General features: G+C 38.1%; 1 protein-coding gene across 2 annotated transcripts in view; it reads left to right on the top strand.

The window, feature by feature from the left end:
• SORCS2 (sortilin related VPS10 domain containing receptor 2) overlaps window positions 1-15640 on the top strand; it is a 533743-nt gene that overhangs the window by 378833 nt on the left and 139270 nt on the right. The window lies entirely within an intron of this gene.

Raw genomic sequence — 15640 nt, forward strand, 5'->3', positions numbered from 1 at the left:
CAACACAAGAAGGCAGTTGAGGATGAAGTGCTTCTGTCCTGTCAGGTTAATGCTCTCCACTGTATTTTCAAGTGGATTCTGTGAGTTGTTATTGGAATTTCTAAGCATTTGCCCTCATTCACAGATGCAGTTATCCATCCTGGTGATGGCTTCTCAACAAAGAGCAGTGCTCTAAAACCTTATTTAATGCCAACAATTAAGGGTTGTACCCAATTTGCCCTTCTCCTCAAACCAAATAATTTTTTTTTCTTTCAAATCCAGGAGAGATTTTCATATCTTTATGTCATTTAACTAAGACAGTCAGACAAGAGAGGTACCTAGACTGAATGCCAGCATTTTTTCTTTATCTGTAGAGGTAGTCTTCTCAAATGAGTAAAATCACCAGTAATCTCCAGTAGTATTTAATGGATTTTTCATTTAGATGACTTTTTCCAGTTACCTGTGGTTCACCTTGCAGCTCATGAGTTCATACAGGGCTGGATCCTTCTCCAGCATAGTAAAGAAATCCAAATTGTGACAAATTAGGTGACTTTTTTACGGAAAGCTGCATATTTGGGGGAGTTTTGCGTATATATGTTTTAAAGAATTTTAAGTACTGCAAGTACTTTTGTTTTTCAAAAGAAATACTAAGATTTCATGTGACTGTGGTGTGACTACAATTTATGTATATGGTAAGAGGAGGTATTTTTCCAGAAATGCTCAGCCAGGCAATTTAAACTTCATACTGCATGCAAATTTTAATGGGCTGTGACATTCACCTCTTGAGGCACCTGTTTTGAAACGATAGATTTATTCTATAATGTGGAAAATACTGTAGACTAGCTGAATAAATAGCTGAACTTTTGAATAGTGAGTGGTATCACATGGTCCTAACTGTGCTGATTCCAGGCTAGGAGTGGTGATGATCCTTTCCATTAGAAATCTGTGAGTTGGTGATTCCCCAAGTAATAAAAAGAGCTCTGGGAAAACTAAGTTAATGCTTATGTCTCAAATTCTTATTAAAATTAAATTGGCAAAGTTAGACCAAAAAATGTCAGTAAACTTTGTTAGCAGAATTAAAACCTCCTTCAGTAGATCTGGAAAAATAGAGAACTTGAAAATCAAGAACTTTTGTTGATATCTTGGCAGCTACATCTGGCTTGTCCTATGCTTTGCATCAGAAACTGAATCAGCAGTTGGAACATGATCTTTGTAACATCATTTGAAGCCGTCTGTGTCACCACTACTGGACATTTTCCTAAACTTTGTGTCCAGTTCTTTAGAGCTGACTGAACATTGTGCTTTCAGTTTCAGTTCTTTAGTTCTAATGGTGGAACTATTTTCTCCCTTACTCTTCATTTGTTTTTTTATCAGATTTTACCAACTCTGTCTTAAATAGGTGGCTGAAAATTTGTCTGAATTACCACTTTTAGAAAGTTTCCTCTTCTGGGTATTTTCTGAGGGAAGAATGAGACTTGATAGTGTAACAGCATGGCTGTCACTCTCACCCCTAGATGTTTCACCTGATCTCCTCCTCTGGGCTTAACTTTCCTTTTTCTTTCCTTATTCTAGAATAGGCCTGTCAATTCATTCAGTTTTAGTCATTTTCTGCTATTCATTTGTGTTTCTTCAAATTGATCACCCAAAGCAGGGATATTTCTCCTGCATACTATTGTAATACAGTTGTGAATTATTAGTTGCCTGCTAATTTGTAAATGGTTTTGAACACCAGTCTTTACTGTCAACCCAATCTAATGCTTTTCACACCTTTGGGAGGATTTTTTTTCATTGGTAAAGGTTAAGAAAAGTGATATTAAGTGAATGGTAAGAGCAGAATATCCCTGGAGATAATAGACGTAAAGGAAATTTCATACGAGAGTACTTGTGTCTCAGAGAAAAGGCTATTCAAGGAATGAAGTTAAGTGACATCCACTCAATAAAGACATCAAGAGAAAGGGAGGGGGGTTCCCTACCATTTTCATGCTGTGTATTTAAAAAAAACCAACCTTATGAACTGTAACAGAATTCTCTCTTCTTTTTCTTGGAGGAAGACAGCTTTTGACCACTAGAATTCACCAAGTTATCAAGTCACACTCAAACCACTTCGGGGTAGAGGCAGCTACTCATGGTCAGTGATGAGTAAGAGACCTAGAATGAAAGAATTATAGAACCATTAGGGTTGGAAAAGTTCTTTAAAATCATCCATAAACCATCCATAAACCCACCTTTATCCAGTTAAAAACCTACCACTGCCAAGTTCACCGCTCAACCAAGTCCCTAAGCATCACATCTACACATTCAAATGTTTCCAGGGACAGTGATTCCCCCACTTCCCTGGGCCACATGTTCCAATGCTTGATAACCCTTTTAGAGAAGAAACTTTTCATAATGTCTGAGCTAAACCTTCCCTGGTACATTTTGAGGCCATGTCCTCTTCTTCTGTCCCTTGTTACCTGGGGGAAGAGACTGATGATCACTGCCCTGGTCCTGCTGGCCACACTAGTCCTGCTCCAGGCCAGGTGCCATTGGCCATCTTGACCACCTGGGCACAGCTGGCTCATGTTCAGCCACTCTCAACCAGAACCCCCAGGTCCTTTTCTGCTGGGCTTTTCCAGCCACTCTGCCCCGGCCTTGGGTCGGTGCTGCCTGGGGTTGTTGTGACCCAAGGACAGGAGCCAACACTTGGCCCTGTTGAACCTCCTAAAATTGGCCTTGGCCCATCAGTCCAGATCCTTCAAACTTGAAACAGTTTGGAGGAAGCACCAAACTGCTGTTGTGCTGCCTGGGGTTGTTGTGACCCAAGGACAGGAGCCAACACTTGGCCCTGTTGAACCTCCTAAATTGGCCTTGGCCCATCAGTCCAGATCCTTCAAACTTGAAACAGTTTGGAGGAAGCACCAAACTGCTGTTGTGCTGCTTTGTAAGGGAAGTGCATAAATTAATAAATCTTAGGCCTGAAGGTCAATTGAACTTCTCTGTAGAATACAGATCACAGAACTGACATCAGTGTGACGAGCTGAAGAGAGCTTGTCTGAAGTCTGTAGGCAAAACAAACTGTTTGCAAGATGCTTTGAGTATTATTAAAATATTAGATTATTAAATCAGAAAATTCTTACAAAAATGTCTGATTCATGAGGCGCATAATATCTAAAATGTAAAAGTACTTTTCATAGTACATAAAAGGGTTATAAGACATCTGCTATAGCATGAAACAATAATAATAGCAGCTATTCTTCAGTAAGGGACATTTCCTGCTCATTGTAGGCATTTTGTTTAGGTTTTAAAATAATTAATTTTAATGTTTAAATATAATTTTATTATAGAGATTTCAGTAACTCAGCATATCTAAAATCTTAATGGAAAAAAAAAGTCAGTGATAACCAAACAAGAAAGTACTTATTAAAGTGATTTCCTGGTATTGCTAGGCTGCTATGTCTGGAAATTGTCTGTTTGGGGACAAAATCAAGTACTAAGCTATACATCTGTACCAAGACATTTTGTGTTTTGTTTGTTTGCTATTTGAATTTGTACCAAATCAGCGCTGCTCCCTCTCAGTGCCTGACAACTTCTCATTTATTCTTTTTCCCCTTCATCATTGCAGTGCATAGCATTGACACTCCTTTAGAGAGTAACCTGTAACTTTATGCAAAAGCTTTCTTTCCAACTGCTTGTCATTCTTGACAAGGCTGAGGAGTCTATTTCTACCTAATTGTGGTTGGTTTTAGAAATAGTCTCTGTCATTTTTACACAACAGTAGAACCCAAAATACCTTCATGTTGTGGATTATATTGTAAACAAGCAGGTGAATTATGAAGTTGTGTTGCTGTGTATTTGTCAGTGAGATATTCAAAATACAGCTCAGAAATAGTCCCTTTGCAACTCTGTTGTTCTTCAAGGGGAAATATTTCTGTGAGAAATACTGTCAATATGTTTGCTGAAGTATATAATTCCTGATTCCCAAGTTCTTACTTTCAGCTGGGCTCAGGGTTTTATTCATCGTGACTCACTTGGGAGGTTTAAATAATCATGGGCTCATCTCCCCACCTGTCCTGTCTTGCCCTTTCCTCAGACTAATCAGTGACTCAGATGTTTTGATTTCCTTGAATTTTGTCATCATGGTGACTCCTCTGGAGACAGCGCTGAGTTCAGATAATCCATTTCAATTCTGAGCTCCAGACAAGTGCAGAGGAAGACAGCAGGGAGTGATAGAAAATGGCCTTTGGAGGAACTGAAAATAAGCAGTAAATTTTTAAAGAAGAAGTGGGGAACACACAGGAAAAGAAATAGCAGCAAAAATATTTCCAGAAGTAGGACACCTTTTCAAGTCCTGGCCTGAGACATAGTGGGTCATATTATGTTGTCCTAAATTCTTGCTGCACCTTTCAAAGAGACACTGCGTACATGGCTTCAAAAAAGGCACTGCAGTGTTAGGTAGGTAAATTCTTAATTAGAGTGATTTCTTTTTGATAAGCAAACATCCATTGCTACCAGATTAGTGACATTTCACTGGAAAGCTCATGAATTCAGTACAATCAAAGCTGCAAACTAGGATATTTTCCTCTACTCAGCTTATTAGTGCACCATAGTTTGCACCAGTTGATATTTTCACAGTGATTTCTAAAGAAATATAGTGATTTAGCCAGTTGGCACTTCTGACTTCTCAAGATTGCACTTGTATCTTCTAGCAGTGTACAGTATACATAATTTATAAAATCAAAATTTCAGGAATGTGCTCAGCCCTGCAGTAGGCAGTTGTAGGATGGTGTTGCAAGGTGAGCTCAGATGACATGTCACCTCCAATTTTCTTCAAGATCTGAGATGGTTTTACACCGTGTGGGTTGGTGTTTTGGGTTTTGTTTGTTTATTTTTGTTGGTTTTTTGTTTTTGTTTGGGTGTGGGTTTTTTTTTTTTGGGGGGGGGAATAAAGTTTGGCAGTTGTGTTGGCTTTTTTTTTTCTTCCCAAGATTAATTGGATAAATCACAAGGAAAAGTTGTCTAAGATCACCCAGAAAAGTTCATAGTTCAGTGTCTAATTTTCCTAGGCTTTTTAGTATCTGCTCTAAGTATCTAATTTCATGGTGACAAGAACATACATAAATCCCTTAAGAAAAAACTACTGCAATTTGGAAAGTTACAGTGACCAAATGGTAACTTTTAACATTAAACAGAGGTGCAGAGGCTTTCCAACACTTTTATTTCAGGAGGATGTAACTGGTAATAGGGAAAAGATTGCTCAGTACTCAAAGTGATAAAAGCAGGTGTAAGACATAGCAAAGTGCCTTTCAACCAGTTACATAGTGGAGGATCTCTGAAATACAGACTCTGCCTTCCCTCTAGGATTACCACTACAGCAGTGCCTTGAAGAAAGCAAAAATTTATTATGATGTTTTGATTTTAAACTGAAGAAGTTACTTAGTGGTAGAGTACATATATATAATGTACTTCATACATAAACACAGTGGACATATACAAATGCTTCCAACCATGAAAAACTCAGCTATGACAGGCTTTGTACTCAAAGCTTCAGAAGCATGAAAATAATTAAGAGTAAACATCATCTTTTGGTGATCAAGGTGATGGGACCCATCATAGTTTTGGGTGTTTCGTGTATTTGTGAACATGGAAACATCATATGTTTATTTCCAGTTTCATTTTTGACACAGAGACCCAACTCCTTATTGTAGCTGGTTTCTTCTGTACTGAGAGGGGCAAAAATTATGTGTGTTTGTCTGAGAGCCTGATCAGCCACTGTTGAGGTCAATATCAAATTGCTTGCTCAAAGAAACTGTTGTCATTACAGTTTTTCCTATTGAGTGCTGTAAATTCTGGACCAGTCCAGTGAAAATGGGAGCAGGTCCCTGGCAGAAGAAAAGCAAAAAGAGGAAAAGCAATTTTCATTTTAATTTAAATGAGTTTTGAATGCCATAAAAGGGCAGTGAGGCATCCTCACCCTCATTCCCTCAAAGCCTTTTGAGGGAATGAAGCCTTTTGAGGAATGAGCCTTTTGTATCCCCGCAGGTCTGAAGGTGACCTGGGAGAGGATTTGCAACACTGCTGTACATCATCAGTTGTTCTTTGAATATCCAGCTCCAGGAATGGAGCCCACAATCCCACCTTCCAGCATGTGCTCTTTATAAAACAGATGAGGACTGTCAGGTGTGCAAGATGTGAAATATGCTGGACTGTCTGGCCAGCTCAAAGCAGGAGCCAGTTGCCTGGGGCTGCAGGACATTTTACAAAGGTATAGCAGCAGCTGCAGACTGTCAGCAGTGTCATGAGGAAGTAAGGAGAGAGAGTGAGATCCCTGAAGAAACATGGTTTGGGGGAAGAGAAAGAGAGATCTTCAGCCATCTGCAGCTTAAATAGCTCTGATCCTGGTCCCTCAGAGCCAGCTCTTCCAAATCAGACAGATCCCAGTTCCTCCATTCTGCTGTTAGCCTTTCACACACAAGCCCCTCCAGCCACTGCTGCCCTTGAAATGCTGATAACCTGCTCCTGCCCCTTTTGCACTTCCCAGCCCGTGGTGGTGCCACTGCAAAACTGAATTGTGCTTAATGCCATTGAAGCCTGGAAATGTCTTAGAGCCATTTGTCAGGAAAATGTGAACAAAGACAGCATGCAAAAATGTGTCTGTGGCCTGCCTGGAGGGTTCCTGGGATAGACATTTGTCTGTCAGGAGAGAGCACAGCTCAGAAATCCTGCTGCTACTTCTGACTGACTCTGCTTTATGCATTTTATATTCCTATTCTTCTACAATAGTAAATGAATAGTTTTCAGGTGAAGATGTAGTGTTGGGTCTTGCACTTCCCAGGCAGAGTGTTCGGCCATCACATGCTATTAGGAAAATGTGAGCAATGCTCCTGTCTTCTGCTTTTAGTTTTCCATCTTTTTGAGTTTCTTGCTGTCCATGCTTGGGAGCATGGGCTGAGTACAACTCCCACATTAGCAGACACAAATTTTAGACCCATAGATGTCTGGCTTTGTGATTTTGAGCTAGAGCTGGCATGCACTTACAGACAGAGCTGAGGAAAGTCCTCAAGTGTGCAACAGCAAACTCAAAACATCCCAGGATTTTTTTTTTCCAGGAGAAAGCAGAAGATCTCAGGAACCATTAAATATGGGAGGTGTTACAGTGAAAATTATTTTGTAGCTCTCATGTTTGGACTCTGCTTAAATTTTGACTGATTTGAGTTTTGGGTGCCTGGGTACTTTTTAACCTCCCTAAATATGGACAGATGAAATGTTTCTGAGGAAACTATCATTAGTACTTTTACATTGCAATAGAATGTTTTATGTTAGAAATTCCTTCTCATATCTGCAAATGAATTGGTTTTTTTACTTTTGATTTCATTAATAGTGAATTAGAATCGAAAGGAGTTAATGGTCTAAAGATGTAATGGACACTGAATTTTGAAAATTAGTGAGTATACAAATTCAATTTCTTATGAAAGAAAAGATAATGCAACTCAAAATGTATTCTAGGTCTTTATTTGACAAATGTAGATTCCTACTGAATTAAAGGCTTCCTAGACTTCTAATAAATATTATTTGATAAATTTAAACAATGCTGGAGATTCATACGGTAATGTACAATTACAAATACAATAAACTTTAAATCTCATTATGTTGGTCTTTAGAAATCCTTTCTGAGAAGAAAGTAGCTGATAATTATAATGCAAATTGTGGTGTGCAAACTAAATATTATCTAATAAGGTGCTATTTTGTTTAGATTTTATGATTCTTGTTTCCACAGATAGGTAAGTCTACTGAATTCATTTTAAAAATAAATAGTGTTATTGAGTTTTTGTGCCTATTGTAGTTTAGGTTAAAGAGCTAAGTCTTTTGATTGTTTGTTTGTTTTTAATTTGTTGTTTATTATGATATCATTTAGATGTGGAAATGCAGGAGAGTGCTGTCCTGCACTCTTTCCTCCTGCTTTGAAATCTTTATTTTTTGCGGTGATTGCTTACTCTGGAGAAGTGGGAGGAAAGGTGATTTGAACTGGTATGATGTGGCTTTCTGGGTTCTCTGGCACCTCCTGTGGCCTTCATTTCATTAGATCACTCATGACTTTCCTCTTGAGCTGTTGTCCCATCTCTTGCCAAGCTGCTGGTGCTCACAACTGCTCTGACATCCCCTCGTGACAGCGCAGTTTCAGAATTGTAACTTTTCCTTGGCATGTGCAGCACAGAATGGAACTGTCTTCATGTCCAGGGTGGATCCCCATGGCAACAGCAATGTGCTTGTGGGCAGGTTAATTGCAGACAGGTTGGTAAATGAAGAGCTCCAGGAGCTGTGTGGTAACTAATGCCATCTACCTGTGCCTGTCAAGGAGGAGATGCTTAGCTTGGGAGAGGATATAATTCCCTATGGTTTTGAATTATGCAGCCCATGAAGCAACACTTCTTGTAACACTCAGGGCAGAGGAAATTTTATCAGTGTTATTTCAATCAGATTTGGACTAAGGCCACAGTACAAGATGCTGCCCCACTGACCTGTGGTCCTACAGGCCTGGAGGCAGTGGTGCCCTTGAAGCACCTCACAGGATATTTTCCTTGGCCAGCTTGGGAACCTGACAGCAAAAGTTTTTCAATTCTCACTCAATATTTATTGTGAAAGTTCCCTCTGATTTCATTAGTGCAGTAATGTAATGTCAAAATTTATGACTATTCTCAAAGATAGATAGACAGGGAGGCAACAGCCCGAGGTTTATGCACGGCCAATGCATTATCCCTTCCTCCCTGGCTGACCCCATCACAAGGAGACTGCAAGGAACTGGGACACAGAGTGAAAAGTTTCAGACCAAATCCTTAGAGACTTACTAGAATCCATGTTATTAGTATCTGACAACAGATATGAGAAAGTGTAATCTTCGTTTTAGCCCTGCAAAGGTATCAATGCATGATGAATATATTGAGAGAAAACTCTGAAACCCCTTGGAGGGAAATCTACAGCTGTCATCTTCAAGCTGTAACTAAACTTTTCAAGGACAAAAGGGATTGAACTGTCAGATGAAGTTTAATAAATGCAGCTTTCAGTTAGTTACTTTTTCCATTTTTACTTGTTGAGTCTCAGATGATGTCTTGAGTTAAAATGGACCCATAAGGATTGTCGAGTCCAACTCCCTACTCCTTGCAGGACTACCTGTATCCAAAGTGTTTGCTACACTGCTCACCACAGTGAATTTCTGCAGTTCTTTTGTGGAAGCACAAACAAATTCAGTGATTTTTTTTTTGTTTTGTTTTATAGTGTAAAGTGTAGGTAAAATCCTTAGCCATGTAGAAAATAAAACAGAAGGGTTTTTGAGGCAGGAGGCAGCCTGGGAATGTATTCAGATAAGGCCCTGGGATACTGTTCCACCATTTAGTCTCAGCATGGATGATACCAGAGAGGAGTGTATATTGCAGGGTTGTACACATTGCTGCCCACCTTTTATCAGGCTGTGATTTTATTTACAAAGAAATGTGGAAAGCAAAGCAAATAGAGTTGAGACAACAAAATGTGTACTGAACTCAGGAATGCTTTTATCCATTCTCTTTTTATTTCTTTACCCACTTTGATTTTATGCCTTTCAGAATGGCATCCATCTGTCTGTAGGAAGTGCATTACTGTTTCTTTCTGACACTGTGCAAGTGATAAATACTAACAATATTTCCTCTGACCTGCAATGAGAGTCAAGAACATTTAGAGAAATGTACTTAGCGAAGCAGAAAAGGCCTCATATGATGATTGGAATTTTAGCCTTTGGAGGACTGTAATCACAATTTGCAAATGCATTTGCAAATTTCCTTGTGAAATAATTGAGAGGATGCAGAATGTTAAATTGGATGTACAGAAATGTTTGATTTTTCTTTTTTTGGTTTCTGTGGTTTTTTTTGTTTTTTTGTTTTTTTTTTTACAAAGAAATCTGTTTTATGAAGATCATCTTTTAAATATATCTACTATTAAATGAGATGTCACGGTGGTTATTTCTTAGTCCAGGCTTAGATCATTCCAGTGATGGATGCAGAATAATTAGATATCCTATTTCTTGTCTGATGGAGCCTTGTGGATGGGATAGCTGTTTATCAGCAGGGATAGCCTGTAAAATGTTTGAAGGACATGACAGAGGTCACTTTCTAAAAAATCTGTCTACATTCTGTCAATATTTTTGTGTATCCACTTAGTTTATGCTGCAGCATTTGAGTTTGCTTTGCCTTAAATTTTTTTAAAAATAAAGAAAAAATAAAAAAAGTAATATAATTAATAAGAGGTAGATATAAGGGGTTTTTTCCTAATTTAATTTTATTTTCCCAATGTCATGTAGAAGACCACAGAAATATCCATGACCTGGGGGGGCAGTCACTATTTTACTGCAAAAATCTACATTAGTCCTGTTGCAGATAAGTGTCTTGGCAGGCTGGTCTCATCCCTTGTGAATGGACTCATTCTGATCATTGGGGGGACAAGGGGGTGAACAGTAATAAATAGAGCATCTGCATGTGAATAAAACCTGTGAATGGAATAATACCATTCCCCAGCTTTAATCTGGTACCTGGAGAACAAATGTAAACGCTGTGTTGAAACAACCTGGGCAGGGCACGCCATGGGTTACTGCTTGGTGTGGATAATGCAGATGCAGTATTGAAGTAATGCTTTCAGACAGCTAAACCAGTATGTAAAAAAATTGTGTATGCTCTGTCTAACAGTAATTTTATTTCCAAAAGCCTTGAAAGTTTCCTTGGGGGGACAGGAAATGTCCAGTGGGGAAAAAAAGCACTATAGCTGTATGCTGTTATGATAATAGGGAGTGACTTCAAAGGCAGGGACCCTCGTCAGTAGGTTTGACCCAAAGCTCCACTTACCCTTAGTCAGGTTTAGTCTCCAGACTTATATATAAAGGCTAGAAAAGCACATATATTTATGCAAAAGACATGAACATTGGCTGCTAAGTAAATGTCTGGCCTGCTGCCATCTTTGGGAAATCTACTACAATAGCGTATGTTGGCGAGAAAACATGTTTATGTAAATGACCAATTTGTCGACAAGGAATGCTGAGTGGGATTTGTCTCTCTGAGCATGCCTGAGGTTAGGAGACTGGAAGATTAGCCTCGTCAATAGTAATTACCCTGTCTTCTTCCAGCCCTTGCAGGGAAAGAATGATACCCTGAGCTCTTCACTGCTCACTACCTGCTGCCATGTGATAATTGCTTTGGCTCAATCAAACCTTAATTAAAATGTTATTGATAATTTGTCTGGAAAAGCAACACTTGCTCACATTTCTTAATGGGAGGTCAAATCATGTCATCCTTTACCTTAATCAGCTAAAAGTTCAACAGAAATGAATTTAAATTTACTGTGGTCTTTTTGCTTTCCTGTGGAGGTGTTGTTCAGTGACAAAGGGTACAGGACAATATACAAGGACATGCAGGGATGGCATGGAGAAAAGATGTGTATGTATACAAATAACACTTTACAAGCAGGATAACATAACAGTTGATTAGCAGCTATTGCTGAGATCAGCTAGCTCAGTGATTTTAATTCTTTTACATGGCTTTCATTAATTGCTCTTATTTTTTGGTTCTGAAGTGTAACAATTAACAACTCTTGTGTAGTGTTCCACTAGGAAAAGAAACCCCATCCATACAGTAAAACTCAAAACTACTCAACTTACCTGAGTTTGCACAAAATACGTATTTCAAGGGATTTTAAAGAAAAATCACTGAGGTTGACTTCATTCAGGTTGCTTCATGAACAAAGGTTTTCGAAATCATAGCATGATCCTAATGTATCATCCTCTGTTTGGACCTTACAATTTGTAGAGTTGATTAAATAATGTGTTGTGTTTCAGGTTCATTTGATTTACTGAAAATTGTAGCTAAAATTGGTGTTGGCAAAGTAGATAAATTTCATAAGATTTCAAATTTCGTCACCATGTTTGACCCTAACAACCATTTGCATGTTTTTAAATCAGTAGTAGATGCATGTAGATGTTATAGATGCAAGTAGCAGTAGAAATCCTACTGCTTTCCACCCTGGCAGCTCTGAGTCCCATGTCAGAGGACATCAACATTTGGGTCAGCTCTGTACCTGAAGGGAACATACCTTGCAAAAAGATCAGTGTGTGCAATGGTGACAGTCTAAAACAAGGTTTTTGTAGTAGCTATTACTATTGCATAAAGTTTTTTGATTTCTGGTTGAAAAACACCCTTTGGAGAAAATATGTAATTGGCAATGCCCAGTCTATCTTTTGTGGACTCTTTCAGCAAATACATCATCAACTGTCTTTACTGGATATATTTTGGTAAACTGTGGCTAGTTTTTGTCCAGCATGTACAGGTCTTTGAATAAGCATCCTGCAAGTTTATAGGACATTGTCTGCACCTGCCTTTTCTGTGCATTTTCACATTAATTTGTAGATTTATGTAGTGTGGTATTTTTGTTCTGAAGCTAAAAACAAGCTTATTTTTTTAAATGGCCAAGAAAGAGCAGTAGCTTCATTATGATCTTGTTGGAACTGGTGAGTTTAGTTTTGTAAAAAGTGGAGAAGTAGTATCTGACTAGCAAAAATACTGATGCTGCAAGATAATATTGTAAGCACACTCTTAAATTTATTCTAATACTTGTACATGGAGGACTGATTCAGTTAACCACAGTTGTCCACAGGTACATCCTGATGTGTGTATTTTTTTTTTAATTTTTCTTTAAATTTTTTTTTAAAGGGCAAACGAGCACATTAACTTCAAATTAAGATTATTCAAAGCATATAAGCACTTTCAAAAGCTTAATGATTGTGCCCTGGAAAAGCATTGGCTAGGTTCTGGTCTGAGACACCATTATCAATCATTCATTCTGTATTGATTTTAGAACTTTTTCCAGCTGTTATTTTAGAAAGCGCAATTTTTTAATTTGTAGAGTGATTTTCATCTTAAGCCTACATCTTCACATCAAAGTCTTAACATTCTGCTTGGTTTCATGATTGAGGCAAATCTCTCTGGGAAATTTATCCCAGTATATATCTATCAGACTGGGTGGGGATTTTCTTTGCTCTCATAAGTAGATTATGTAAAAGGCCTAAATTGAGTCTCATTAGTGATGGGTATGGGAAGGCCAGTTTCCTCATTCTCTCTGCACCACTAATTAGCAAAAAAAAAAAAGCTCCAATATGCTTTTGTGATCTATTTTTTGTAGCTGACATAACTGAAAGACACTTTACACTTAAATGTTGCTCCCCATTATATCAGTGTGTTTTATAAATCACTTACACTTATCACTCCCCTTTATTTTTGTGATTTGTGATTTGAAAGGTGTTATCACCATCATCATCATCATCATCACAGAACAGTGCAATAGACAGGAAAGTAAAAAAGCTTCTTCATTGTGATTCCCTGGCAGAGTCAGCCCCAGAAAATAACAGCTCCTGGAGCAGGATGGGTGGTCACTGGGGTGCAGTTTGTACTGCTGAAATGTGCTGCCTTGCTGGGAAGAGAGGGAAGAAAGGGTTTAATAAGAATTGCTCAGTGGCCAGAGGCAGCTGCTTTAGGAAATGGGGCAGCATTTATTGCTACATGCATATAGCTGTTGTATTTTCTTGCCAAGGAAGTGACAGCATCAACATTCAGCCAGATTTCTATTTATTTGTATGCAGTTAAGGGGTCTATGCAATCTGTTTGGGGCTAAATCTCTGTGAACAGTGGCCATTTTTAGTTGCAAGACTGGTGCCTTCTCCATCATATTTCTGTAATTCCTCATGGCACTAGGCCTACTTTCCTGCTTTGGATCCACCTAGTAGATGACCAGTTTCTAGACATATTTTTTTGGAAGTGATTTTGTTTCAGCTATAGTGAGACCCACCTTTTAGGTAAGAAATCTCTTTGCATGTTAAACATAGTTTGTGACCCCAGTGAAATCCTGCTTCAGCATTTCTTCCGATATTCACTTCAGTATTGTCACTGATATTTGAAGAAATAGAGGAGTGAACACTAATGGTATAGCAAAGTCAGGCACTAGAAGTTGATTAAAAAATTATACATTTGTTTTTGTCCCTTCCTGTAATCTTCATTTTGAATATAGTGCATTTTAGTTTTTAATGACTTACATTTATAGTCTCACTAATATAAAGCAATTACTCCTCTTTGAAAGAAGCACTGTTGCATCTTCTCCTTTTCTCTTCTGAGGACTGTATCCTTGGTAGCTCATGTTCATTTGCTCTCTTGTCTGTTTTCAGACTTAAGCCCACTTAATGCCATCTAGCCAGTTTGCAAAAGTTTTTTCTCATTAGTTGTATGATCTAAACTATTTAACATTTGAAATGTGAAGCACATGTAGTGTGCCTTGGGCTCATCTGGTGTAATTTGTATTTCTTTGTGATCTTCTTTTTCCAGCTAAAACCAGATGAGGAGAAAACCTCAATGTTGTGTGTGTCATTGAACTGGAAAATGAAAATGGAATCCAGAACTGATGTCCTCTTTTAGCTTCAGCACAAATCAAGCCCAGGCTAAGATAAAAATGACCAACCCTAAAGGGTTGGGGGTTTTGCCATTAATACAATATCCTATTTATATCAACTACATTAGTTATAAAGAAAAATATATTATGTAAATGATAGCTTAGCATAAATGCTTTCCATTTAGCCTGTTACTTTGAGATTCTGTATTATTAGTCTGACGCTTTTGTGTCCTATCATAGTTTGACCAATGTGACATAAAAGTATTAGCAAATTTCTTGAAGCTGCATAATGTGTTCTTCTGTAGAAGATAAGCCTCTCAAGTGAGTACCATATTAATAGGGAAGATCTGAAGGAGAATATAAAGCTGTGCATGGTGTTTTGGATTCCAGTAGATGAAAAGACCTAAGCACTTTGTATAGAGAAATTTTATCATCAAAAAAAGTTATCCAGCTGAAATTATTCATAATACCCATATACCATGTAGCTGTAGTTGTCAGATAATACAGCAACTATCTAGTTCACTCCTTAACAAGCTTGGATGCCTGAGAAAATTCAAAATAAAGTAAATTTAATCAAGTGGAACCTCCTACCCTGGGAGGTTCTATAATTCTGTAGTTTAAAGTCAAAACTGTTGCCTAAAATTGCAATCCTGTGTTTGTGCCAGGACAGCTTCTCACACTGTGAGTCAAGGTCATCTGATCTGCCAAAGCTCTGTTACAGTCAAATTAATAATTTTCTTCATGACAGTATGAAATCTTAAACCAGGATTTGCAGGGAGAAATCAATCTATTTATTCAAGTACTAATCATATTTGTTTTTACCAGCTGCTCAGGCTTGGAAGTTGCCTTTATTGGTATTTGTGATACAGTGTTTGGCTTGCAGATGATGTATAGAAGTTTTTCAGTAATACCTGTTATACTTTATAGTCAGCTTTTTTGTGCTCCTTCTAACAGGCACATTCTTTCTAGTGAGTCAGAAATACAGATCTTCCAGTAGAAGGATTTTTACTGCAATGTACTCCTGCCTAAGCTCCTTACCTGTTGTACAACTGTGTACTGAAGAAATTTCAAAATTTCCCAAAACACTGAACAAGAAAGGAATGAAAAATTGTTGAAATAAAAGAGAGTAGTAGAAAGAAGGTGCAGAAACAGACAAGCTTTTCTTTTGCTCTTCTTGCAAAGGTGTTTTACATTCCTCCAAATATTTGTTTCTTTTTCAAACCTGGCCTGTAGT

Source organism: Haemorhous mexicanus, chromosome 4 (assembly GCF_027477595.1).
Source record: "Haemorhous mexicanus isolate bHaeMex1 chromosome 4, bHaeMex1.pri, whole genome shotgun sequence".
Classification (NCBI taxonomy): domain Eukaryota; kingdom Metazoa; phylum Chordata; class Aves; order Passeriformes; family Fringillidae; genus Haemorhous; species Haemorhous mexicanus.